The sequence below is a fragment of the Castor canadensis genome, chromosome X, assembly GCF_047511655.1.
Source record: "Castor canadensis chromosome X, mCasCan1.hap1v2, whole genome shotgun sequence".
Classification (NCBI taxonomy): Eukaryota; Metazoa; Chordata; class Mammalia; order Rodentia; family Castoridae; genus Castor; species Castor canadensis.
Genome location: NC_133405.1, coordinates 78,096,462 through 78,109,078, shown reverse-complemented (window position 1 = coordinate 78,109,078; position 12,617 = coordinate 78,096,462). Strand labels below are relative to the sequence as shown.

The 12,617-nt window shown below is 36.4% G+C and overlaps 3 pseudogenes; 2 read left to right on the top strand and 1 right to left on the bottom strand.

Moving 5' to 3' along the window:
- Positions 1–4,713, bottom strand: LOC109675823 (RNA-binding protein 43 pseudogene; annotated as a pseudogene).
- LOC141419669 (peptidyl-prolyl cis-trans isomerase A pseudogene) lies at positions 3,102–6,731 on the top strand (annotated as a pseudogene).
- On the top strand, positions 6,730–8,191 carry LOC109675825 (protein SPT2 homolog pseudogene; annotated as a pseudogene).
- The last annotated feature ends 4,426 nt before the right edge of the window (positions 8,192–12,617 follow it).

Sequence of the window (12,617 nt, the reverse complement as noted above, 5' to 3'; positions counted from 1 at the left end):
TTAACTAATCTTTTGCCCTATTAATTTCATGACCTCTTTTAAAAATAAGTATCAGAAAATCTTATAATGTCAATGTGTGTCCTATAAAAATTAATCAAAACCCTAAGATGTCTTCTTCATAGGCCCATTCAATATGTCTGTTCTCTCTCCTTTCCTCCCAAAAGAAACATCTCATTTCTGAGCTCAAGGTGAAGACCCTGAGACTGTCCCTTCTCAATGAGCTTTTTCACATGCCATGTATTGCTGGGCTGAGAATCAGCTTGAACATTTTAAAATACATAGTGGTAAGCTTACCATCCACCGTCTCCTGAGTTTGAATGTGGAATCTGTTCAGTGTGATTTCATAAAATCCACACTCCTTGTTTCAGGTAGAAGAAAACATCTGTGTTGAGCACAAACATTTCTCCACTTCTCTCAGACTTGGGTACTAACATCCTGATTTTTGCCAGTTACCACTTTTCTGTAGACTCCTTTCAAGGCTGTGTCTATTCCACTTTTTCCCCTCACTGATAAAATTCCTGTTTCTTTCTAAAAGACAAGTTGATTTCGATAGCAAAGATTCATTGAGCCTGTTAGTAGCCAGAAATGATCCTTTCACGTGGATTCTTCCACTGGGTTCCAGAGAACTACAGTTTAACATTGGAATTTTCTTTTTCAGATCCATTACTAGTCTTTCCAGTATAGTTTGACTCTGAAACACAGAAAGATCAAGGAGAGCTTTTACAAAGCTGAAAACGTTTTCAATCAAATGAGAGGCTGAATCAAGCATATCCAGTCTTCTTTGCCACACAGTGTGTCTTTTCTCTGACAACATTCTCTGCAGCTTTTTTTCTTTGAATGTTAAACAATTCCCTTGGTTCTTATTGGATATATCACATCTTCAACATCTCCACCCTTATTCTTAAAATCTTGGAAGTGACTCTTCACTTCACAAATGTGGCCAATAATTGGTCATTTTAAAAGGCTAACTGGAAATGTCAGAATGTGCCCCCAGTACAATAATGATGATATTTTTTAAAAGTCTGAAAGACCAGCAACTACAATCATTCTTTCAGAAGCTGTGAATTCCTTGACATACAAACTGATGCCTGTCCAGCAGAGCACAAACACCATCACAGTCCTCCATCAAGAGTGCAGAGCACAGGATGAAAGTCATGGTCACTTCCAGCAGAGAACTCACCAATTTGCCCAGGCAGCACTGGACCCCTGAGTCTGGGATCTGAAACACAGGAATCTACATACAAGCCAGAAAGTCAGTGCAGCTATCTAGCATTCAATGAAAAAATTCAGATAAGAATGTGAAAATGATAGTAAAGTTCATTAGGAAATGAATTTAGTATAATGGGGTAAAAGTAGGGAGAAATTGGGGTGTGGGGGAGAAATTTCCTGCTTCCACAGAGCAAATGGAAGTAAAGTCTCCAATGATACACTTTTGAATGAAAGAAGTCAGAGGAGAGAATAAAAAATTCCTAGAATCAAATGAACATGAAAACACAACATATGAGAACTTTGGGATACAGTTAAAAGATGGAAATTTATAGCTATATATAGCTAAATTTAAAAATCAGAAGCAAGGCATGCTTATAATCCCAACTACTCAAGAGATAGACGCAGGAGGATTACAAGTTACCAAGACTGTCTCAAGAACAAGATAAAAACAAGAGGATGGAGGATGTAGTTTCAGTGGTAGATCACTAGCCTACTGAGTGTGAAGCCCTGAGTTCATTTCCCCACTACTGTTAAAAAGAAAAAATCAGAGCTTTGAAATAACCAAAGGATGCATCGCAAGCTCTTAGAAAAACAAAAATGAACCAAACTCAAAATCTGTGGAAATAAATATCAAGTCAGAAATTAATGAAATGGAGACTAAAAGAACAATTACAAAGAATTGAGGAAACAAATAGTTACAAAGATCCAAGGAAACAAAAAGTTGGTTCTTGCAAATATAAACAAGACTGACAAATTCTTAGACAGATGAGTCAAAATACAGAAGACCCAGATTAATAAAATGAGAGGAGCAGAATAAGCACATACCACTGAAAGCCAGATGATCATCAGTGAATAAGTTGAAAACTTATATTCCAATACATTGGAAAATCTAGAAGACATCAATAAATTTCTATACACATATGATCACCAAATTAAACCAAGATGATATAAACAGATCAATAACAAACAAGGGGATTGAACCAGTAACAAAACATCTCCCAAAAAGAATAGCCTAGAAGCATATTCACTGCTGCATTCTCTCAGACCTTTATTTTTTTTTGTTTGCTTGCTTATTTATTTATTTATTGGCAGCTCTGTGGATTGAACCCAGGGCCTTTGCTTGCCTATTTCATAAAGTAAATGAAAGGAACACTTCTATGAAGCCAATTATCACACTGATACCAGGACCAGATAAGGGTACAATAATAAAAACTGTAGCCAAATTGCTGTGATGAATATAGACACAAAAGTCCTCGAGAAAATACCTGCAAACCAAATTCAGTGACAAATTAAAAAGATCATAAAACATCACTTGGTTTCATTTCAGGGATGCAAGGATGGCTTGTTATATGTAAATCATTAAATGCAATACAGCTCATAAACAGGATCAAGAACAAAAATCACATGATCACCTCAATAGATGTAGAGAAAGCCTTTGACATAATTCAGCATGCCTTCCTAATAAAAGCCACGGAGAAACTAGGAATCGAAGGATCATACCTCAACATAATAAAGGGTATCTATAATAAACCTATAGTCAACAATATACTGAATGGAGAAAAACTGACATTTCCAGTAATGTCAAGAATGAGTCAGAGTGTCCACTGTCTCCACTCTTATTCAATATAGTGACTCAATTTATTAGCCAGAGAAAAAAGGCAAGAAAAAAGAAATAAAAGGGATGCAAATAAGAAAGAAGTCAAAATATTCCTATTTGCAGATGATATGACCCTGTATTTTAAAAGATCCCAAATCCTCCACCAAAAAACTCATAGATCTGATAAACACTTTCATCGAAGTAGCAGAATACAAAACACACAAGAAGGTGGGGGGGGAGAGGAAGGGGGTGGGGGGGGAGAAATGGCCCAAACAATGTATGCATATATGAATAAATGAATTTTAAAAAACACAAGAATCAGTAACTTTTCTATATGCTAAACATGCTGGAAAAAAAAACAGGAAAATAATATGATTCATAATAGTAAATAAATAAACTAGGAATAAACCTAACCAAGGAAGTGAATGGCCTCTATAATGAAAACTGTAAAACACTGAAGTAAAAATTCAAGAAGACACTTGAAGATGGAAAGACTTCTATGTTCATCTGTTGGCAGAATTAATATTGTAAAAAACAGCTGTATTACTGAAAGCAAGCTACAGATTCAATTCAATCCTCATCAAAATTCCAGTGATATTCTTCACAGAAATACAAAAAAAAAAAAAAATCCCAAAATTTATATGGAAGCTTAAAAGACAGAAAAGTCAAAACAATCCTGAACAAAAAAAGCAATGCTGAAGGTATCACAATACCTGGCTTCAAATTATACTACAGTACAAGAGTAACTAAAGCACCTTGGTACTGGCACAGAATCAAACATGTACACCAATACAATACAATGCAATAAAATAGAGAGAACCCAGAAATAAGCCCACACAGTTATAGCCAACTGATTTTTGACAGAGGAGCCAAAAACATACATTGGGGAACAGACAGCTTTTTTAACAAATGGCACTGGGAAAACTGTTTATCTATAATACAACACAGACACTAGATCCCTAAATCTCTCTGTGTACTCAAGTGGTAGAGCGCCTGCTTTGCAAGTGCAAAGCCCTGGGTTTAAACTTGAGTCCCACGAAAATACAAAAATCAACCTACCTTATGACCCTGCTATATAGCATTCTTGGGCATATATCAAAGGTGTGTAAATCAACCTACAATTGAGATACCTGCACACCCATGTTTTTCAGATCAATATTCACAATTCCTAACCTATGGAATCAAACTTGGTGTGTGTGTCCATCAACTAATGAATGGATAAAGAAAATGTGATATATATATATATATGTACGATGGTGTATTATTCAGCCATAAAGAAGAATGAAATTAATGTCATTTGCAGGAAAATAGTTGGAACTAGAAATCATCGTGTTAATTGAAATAAGCCAGAGTGAGAAAGACAAATATCACATGTTGTCTCTCATATGTGGAATCTACACCGTTTTTTAAAAAATGACCTGAGTGTAAAAATGGGGAACTGCTTTGGGGTTGATAACCAGCAGGAGGCAAGAGGACAAAGGAGAGGGTAAAGAAGGGGTGAATATGATGAAAGTATTTCATATGCATGTATAAAAATAGAATAACAAAACTTTTAAAATTGGTTTTAAAGTTGGGACAAGGAAGAGTAACAATGAATTCAAAGTACATTATATGCATGTATGGAAATATCACAATGAATCCCTTGTGATATAAATAGTGATATCACTATATGTATATATATAACAACATATATATATATACACCATTCTAACCTTTTGGATGAATTTTATTCATATAATTTTGCCCTTATATTTTCCTCTAATGAAAGGGATCACTTACATCAATGAAGCCAAACATCACTATCATGTCACTCAAACCAAACTTCCATCTCCTTTACCAGTTCCCCACCTATAGTCATCTTCTTGATGAGTTTCTCTGGAATTGATTTCTTCTTCATTAAAGTCCATTATAAATTCCATTTCTTTATAAATTTGGCCTGTGAGATTTTTAATTGCCCTGTCACAGTTTTCTTTAATCAGTGGTAACAGATTGCTTGCCAAATCAGGATGATTAGTCTTTTTTATTATTATTATTCTTTTATTCACATGTGCATACATTGTTTGGGTCATTTCTCCCCCCTGCTCCCCTCCCCCACCACTCTTGCCCCTTCCCCGCTCAGTTCCAGGCAGGTCCTGTTCTACCTTTATCACTAGTTTTGTTGAAGAAAAGAAAAGACTAATAAGGAAGACAAAGCATTTTTGGTAGTTGAGTTGAGGATAGCTATACAGAAATATTCCTAGCATTGCTTACATTTGAGTGATATAGAAATAGGCAGAAAATCCAAAACATGAAAGCGTTTGATGTCCCCACTCCCGAGGAGCTAATATAGAAACCTTAAAGCAACAGAGGTTATCATGAGAAGGGGATCAGTAACCAGGGTAAAGATCAGTTAGAGATGAATCAACGTGGGTCAGGATGATTAGTCTTGATTTCATATTTCAGATTGTATTGAATGTAATCCAGATCAGACTCAGCTTTCTAGAGCATTAGTTCCAGCTTCTCAACCTCTGCCTCCATTTTGAATAGCTAACATTCCTCAGACATGTCAGCACTTAAACTTCAGTGGATCTTTTTGTTGTTTTTCTTTGGCATTTCAGCCATTTCAACATCTTTGGCTTCAATTATTCAAGGGTTATGAACTTTTGGAGATGCCATATTACCTTGTTTTGACATTTCCTGTGTTTTTGTTTTACAATAGGCAATCTGTTGGGATGGGTATCTCTTCTGGTTTTATATATGGATCTTCATACTGAGTAGCCTTCTCTTCAGAGCTCAATCCTCAGTATAGAAACCAGAGCAAGCCAGGTGCCAATAGCTGACACTGGTAATTCTAGCTACTTGAGAGGCTGAAATTGGGAGGATTGTGATTCCAGGCAAGCTCTGGCAAAATAAGTTAGCAAGACTCTCGTATCAACTAATACTGAGCATGGTGGTGCACACCTGTCATTGTAGCAACAGCAGGAAGAGTAAAAAACAAGAGGAGCATAGTTCAGGCTGGCCTGGGTAAAAAGGGATAGAGGTACGACTCAAGTGGTAGAGCGCCTGTCTAGCAAGCAGCAAAGCCCTGATTTAAAACCCTCCACAAAAAGAAAAAAGTCATAGCAAAACAAGCCAGATATAGAAATACAATAAAAATCAACTAAAAAAACTAATATACCACCAATAATCACAAAAAAGAAAGTGGCAGAAATAATGTAGAGCAAACTGTTAAGTTAGAATTTAACAGTTAAAAGTATTAATAATAAAAGAATGAAATGGGAAACAAAGAGAGGAAGTGAGATTAAATAAAAGAAAAAATTGAAGAGGCTTTATAGACACTGACAACAATGGTCAACCTCACCATGTTCTTTGACATCGCTGTTTGTTGCCAGCAAGCCTTTGGGTTGTGTCTCCTTCAAGCTGTTTGCAGACAAAGTTCAAAAGTCAACAAAATTTTGTTCTCTGAGCACTGGAGAGAAAGGATTTATTTATAAGGGTTTTTGCTTTCCCAGTATTCCAGGATTCATGTGCCAGGATAGTGACCGCACACGATAATGCCACTGATGTCAAGTCCTTCTATAGGCAGAAATTTGATGATAAGAACTTCATCCTAAAGCATACAGGTCCTGGTATGTTCATGGCAAATAATGGACCAAACGCAAACGATTGCCAATTTTCCATGTACTGCGAAGAATAAGAGGTGGGGTGGCAATCCTGTGGTCTTTGAGAAGGTGAAAGATGGCATGAGCATCATAGAAGCCATGGCATGCTTTGGGTCTAGGAATGGTAAGACCAGCAAGAAGATCACCGTTCAGGCGGCATTGGAAGGCACTGGAAGTGGTCAATTTGTGGAAAGGTGGAGGAGGGGTGGCCAAAGTAGTTCATGTAGTGTAGCTGTGCACCTGGGCAAGGCACACTTTTCTTTCTGACTGCCTGGTCCCGTCTCTCCTCCTCCGCTAAACACGGACTTCAGGGAAATTCTCCTGAGAGCTTCCAAAGAACAAGGTGTCAACAATGTATGGAAAAGGTATAGTTTGGCAGTGGGGTCTCCCAATAAAGACCCAAAAGTTAAAGATATCCAATCAGCAGCCATATAAGCTTTTCTTAGAAGGAAAGAAGAGCTTAGACGAAAAGTTCTAAAGAGAAAAGGAGAAAGGAAGAACTAGTGAAGAAGAGAATAGAGCTCAAATATAAAAAGAAAGCAAGAGCTATGACCAAGAGGACTAAGGACAATTTCCACAGTTACAGGATTTCTATTGAGAAAAAGTCAAAGAGGCAGACAGTGGAAAGCCACACTACCCGGGGAACAGACCCAGACTATGAAGTGGAAGAAGATAATGAATTCTTTGAATATAATCAAGCAGTCAGAACAGGAGTATGAAAAAGAGCAAGAACCTCCCAAAGTTGAAAGCAAAACCAAAGGTCCCTCTTAAAATTGCCCCACCACCCACAAACTTCATGGATTTACTGAGGCTGGCTGAGAAAAAGCAGTTTGAACCAGTAGAGATCAAGATAGTGAAGAAATCAGAGCAGCCTATGACTACAGAAGAACTTAGTGGGCATGAATTCCTGGAAGGAAAGCGTAGGAAAAACAAATCTGAGACAGATGCAAAACTACCTCCAACTGTCCAAAAAGGTAACCTCTCACAAAAAAAGTGTGGGCACAAAACTTAGCAAAGGTTCTGGGGACAGGCATCCTTCCAAGGGAATACCTTTTCCTTATGCTGAGAAGAAATCCAAACCCAGTCCAGCCAGTGAGAACACTCAGCTTTGTCTTCATCCAAATTCCTGCCAGGAGAGAGGACCAAGATAGAATCTGGCAATAGCTTACAACCCTCAGTTCCAAAGGGTCATGATAAACCTGTTTTCAATGAGGCTAGAAAGCCCCACTCCAGAACCTATTCACCAAGTGTCCCAAAGACTTCTGTTAGTGGGACTCAAATCTGTTCCTGAGCACCAAGCCAAAAAAATCTTCCCACCTTAGCCATTCCAAGCCTGAGCTGATGGTTACCCCACACAATAAAGCTAAGAGTTCAGGTGTCAAGCAGCCAGGCAGCAACTCAAGCTTAGCTTCCTGTGGCCCAACACAGGAGCTACTCAGCCCTCACATAGTTCTGACCCTGTGCCCAGGTGCCAGAACAGTAGCTCCAGCTCAGGATATGAGCGGTCAGTCAATGGAATCAACAAGCTAGCCAGTGACACAAATCCCTCTGGGCAGACAGTCTGTGGTATAAGAGGCCCTGGACAACACGCAAGCAGCTCAAGTGGCTCTGGACAACCTATCAGTGACTCAGTAGTTCTGGGAGAGCTACAGGCAGCTCTGGAGGCCCTGGGCAGCCTGTAAGCAGTCCACATGACCGTTGTCAACCAGTGACTTGCTCAAGCCCCAGGATATGGCTTAAATGAAGCCAAGTCTCAAAGGATAGTCAGCAACAAAAAAATGAGCATTTGTCCTTGGACTCTAAATGTAGAAGGTTGGAGGCAGTCAGAACTAACCTTGTAGGACAATTCTACAATAAGTGTTCTGGCTATCTTAAGACACTGGAATAATAAGAAGTAGGAGGGGGTGATCTACAAAGAATCCTTACTCTTCAGCAGGTCCAGACATTTTGTATATTTTTATTCATGAACTTTATTCTTCAAGTTTGAGTATTACAGATTATCATTATTAGCCTTCCATAATAGGACCATGTGACCCAGTTTTCAAAATAAAATCATTTTGAATTGAGTTTGAAAGTGCAAAGACTTAATTTTAAAGTTGAAAACCATGACAAGTGTCTTAATTACTAGGCATAGACTCCCTAACTCTCCACAAAGATCTTTTACACTGGTTGTAAAAAATCCTAACTTCCTCCCACCCATCTCAAATATCTTCAATAAAACTGATTTAAGGGTATTATGATATTCTACTTAATAAAATGGGTTTAAAACATTATTTTGTTACCACTTAAGTGCTTTTCCTTCCTTCAAATGGTTTTCTTAGATATATTTTTGAGAATTATTGAATATTTTTTCAATATTCAGACTCTGAAATCTATAATTACAATCAAGTGCTTGTCATAGCCAAAAGATTTCTGGTGATTTAAAGTTTACTAGCATTTAATGATACTGTACAGTTATTTGTACAGAAAGGAACCACTGTGCTAGATTCAAGTTCTAGAACATGGTAGAAGAGTCAGGTTGTAATGTCTGTCACTTTCTGTGTATGTGTCTTCTATAGTAGATGCTTATTTGCATCAACATTATAAAAGTGTGCTTCTGTGGCTTTTTTTTAAAAAAGAAAAGTTATCAGCCTTCTAAACTAATGCTGGCCTTGTTTCCAAATCCCATCTTCCATTTTGTCCTTCTTTACTTCCTGACCACTCTAAAAGTTCACAAGCCTTTGAAGAAACTGGAATAAGCTGTTATTTTATCAAGGTTTACACGTTAAGCGCTTGATTTTTAATGTATTCTCTACTGTTTTGATTTTCAAGATTTTCTTAATTCAATATTTGAAGATGTGCCTTTTATTGGATAATATTAATTCATGAATGTAGTAATGTTATTCCACAATTGTCATGCTACATGATCATGGATGTGGCATTCTCTAACACAAATTATGTGTATGGAAAGTAGTTTTCATAAAACTCATGGCTCTGATTGTACAGTCCCACTTGCTTCTGAAGTTGCTTTATCAAAGCAAAGGGCACTTTCTTTTAAGGCTACTTTCAGAACTTGTCTTTGTATTTTCCCTGAACTATAAATGCAAGTATGTCCATTTGGAGGCCAGGGTACCCCATGTCACAGGCAGCCTTACATGTGTGCCATGAGAAAGTTCAAAGACTATTAACAATAATTTTCTCCAAGAAATAAATTGTTATTTTGTATTTTATAACTTAAAAAGCAGCTGTTGGTACATTTTTGAGATATAGCAGAAGACCAAAACATTTTTGGAAACAGAATAAATATATGAGGAGAGACTGGTTGGTTTACTTTGAGTGTGCTGATTAGACTACTATTTATTTTGTAAGTGGATGTGATGAAACAAATATTCAGGTGTTTAGTGTATGATTAATAATGGAATATAGATTTCTTTGGCATTATTAAACCCATCATGTTTTTTTACATACTGGACAAATCAAGTTTAACAAAAATCTTTTACATAGCTTAGTTTGTTTTGTGGTGCTGTTGACCTGCAAAAGAATATACTTTTGCATATACAGGTGAATGTTTGCAATTTATGTATACAAGAAATTGTAGGCATTAAAAGTATTTTATTGATATTCTTTTTAAAAAAAAGATCACCATTGCTGGCTGTGGAGAACTTTCAATATATTTCACTTGTATTTATCTTAACTACCAGAACATTCCTTCTGTAGCTCAAAAGAGCACTCCTCGGTCTATCTGCTTACAATATCCTATAATCTTTGTGTTGTTGCTGCAGTTCTTTGAGTTCCAAATTTTTCTTATTCCCTTTCAAGCTTAACTGGATTGCAGAGTTAAGTCTATGATTATGAATAAAAAATAATAAAAAAGAAGAAACTAAAAGAATGTGAGGAAGAGAAAAGAGCAAGAGATTTTAAAAACTGAATTACAAAATAAAATAAAATTAGATACAGGTAAAAAAAGAGGAATAAAAAATAAAAACAAAAGATTTCTTTTTAAATAAATTGGGGATAAAGGAGAATGATGGAGGGGGTGCATTCTTCTATAATATAGTGTAAGAACTTTTGTAAATGTCACAATGTGCCCCCGGTACAATAATATTATGACAATAAAAAAATATAAAAAATAAAATAAGGCAAAAACAACACTAACAATACACTTTAAAAAGTTTCAGAAAAGAAAGAATTGGAGAAATTTCTTTCCAGGTCTTTTTTTGGGGGCTGGGGGAGACAGGACTGGAGTTTGAACTCAAGGCCTCATACTTGCCAGACAGGAGCACTTGGAGTTTGAGCTTTTTCTTCATGATATTCATTCTGACTGGAGTCAGCTTTGCATATTTGATTTGCATTTCCCTGATAACTAAAAATGTTGACCACTTCTTCATGTAGTTATTGGCCATTTGTACTTCTTTTGAAAACCATCTATTCGGTGCATTTACCCATTTATTAATTGAATTGTTTTTCTTTTGATGTTACTTTTTTACTCTTTATGTATTCTGAATATTAATCACCTATCAGATGAATAAATGGCAAAGATTTTCTCCCATTTCGTACACTGTTGCATCACTATGGAAATTGTTTCCTTTAGTGTGTAGAGCTTTTTAACTTAATGCAATTTCATTTCTCAAGTCTTGCTATTATTTCCTGAGCTGTTGGAATCCTATTGGGAAATCTTTACCTGTACCAAAATCTTGAAGTGTTTTCCTCTAGTATTTTCAAAGGTTCAGGTCTTATATTAAGGTCTTTTGTCTATTTAGAGTTAATTTTTATGCACGGTGAGAGGTAAGGATCTAATTTTATTCTTCTACATGTGGCCTAAAACAATCCTGAGCATAAAGAATAAAACTGGCAGTAATCAAAACAGCATAATAATATAAAAATAGACCAAGGGAAGATAATAGAGATAGTAATAACAAATCTATGTTTTTATGGTTGGCTAATTTTCCATAAAACTGCCACAAGCACAGTGTAGGAAAGGACAATCTCTTCAACAAATGGTGCTGAGACAACTGGATATACACATTCAGAGGAATGAAATTAGACTCTTACAGCAAATACAAAAATCACCTCAAAATGGATTAGATATTTAAACAACAAAATTACTGGAAGAAAACAGGGAAATTTCCATGATACTGATCTGGGCAGTAATTTTTTATTTTTTTAAAAATATTTTATTTTATTTTTTTATTGTTTTATTATTCATATGTGCATACAAGGCTTGGGTCATTTCTCCCTCCTGCCCCCACTCCATCCCTTACCACCCACACCACCCCCTCCCTCTCCTCCCCACCCCCTCAATACCCAGCAGAAACTATTTTGCCCTTATCTCTAATTTTGTTGAAGAGAGAATATAAGCAATAATAGGAAGGAACAAGTGTTTTTGCTGGTTGAGATAAGGATAGCCAAACAGGAAGTTGACTCACATTAATTTCCTGTGTGTGTGTGTTACCTTCTAGGTTAATTCTTTTTGATCTAACCTTTTCTCTAGTTGCTAGTCCCCTTTTCCTATTGGCCTCAGTTGCTTTTATGGGCAGTAATTTTTTAGATGTGTACCCAATAACTGAGGTTACAAAAACAAAAGTAGGCAAATGAGATTGCATCAAACTAAATAGCTTCTGCAAGGAAAGGAAACATTTGACAACATGAAGAGACAACCTATACAATGGGAGAATATATTTGCAAACCATGTACCTGACAAGGGGCTAATACCCTTTTTATATAAGGAATTCAAGAAACTCAGTAGTAAACAACATGGGCAAATGATTTAAATGGACATTTCTCTAGAGAAAACCCACAAATAAGCAACAGCTACATGAAAAATGCTCAAATAGCTAATCATCAGAAAAGTACAAACTAAAACCACATTCATATATCATCTCACAGCTAATGTAATGGATATTATCAAAAAGACAAAAAACGAATAGTGGCAATGTTGTGGAGAAAAGTGATCCTTTGCACACCATTGGTGGAACTGTAAATTAATTCAGTCATGGCAAAGAGTAAGAGGTTCACTACAATATTAAAAATAGGGGACTTGGGGCCATGGTTAAAATGGTAGAGCACTTGCCTAGCAAGCATAAGGCCCTGAGTTCAAGCCCCAATACTGGAAAAAAAAAATACCAGTACCACAAAACAACAAAAAATTAAAAATAGAACCACCATATGATCTAGCAATCCTACTACTGGGT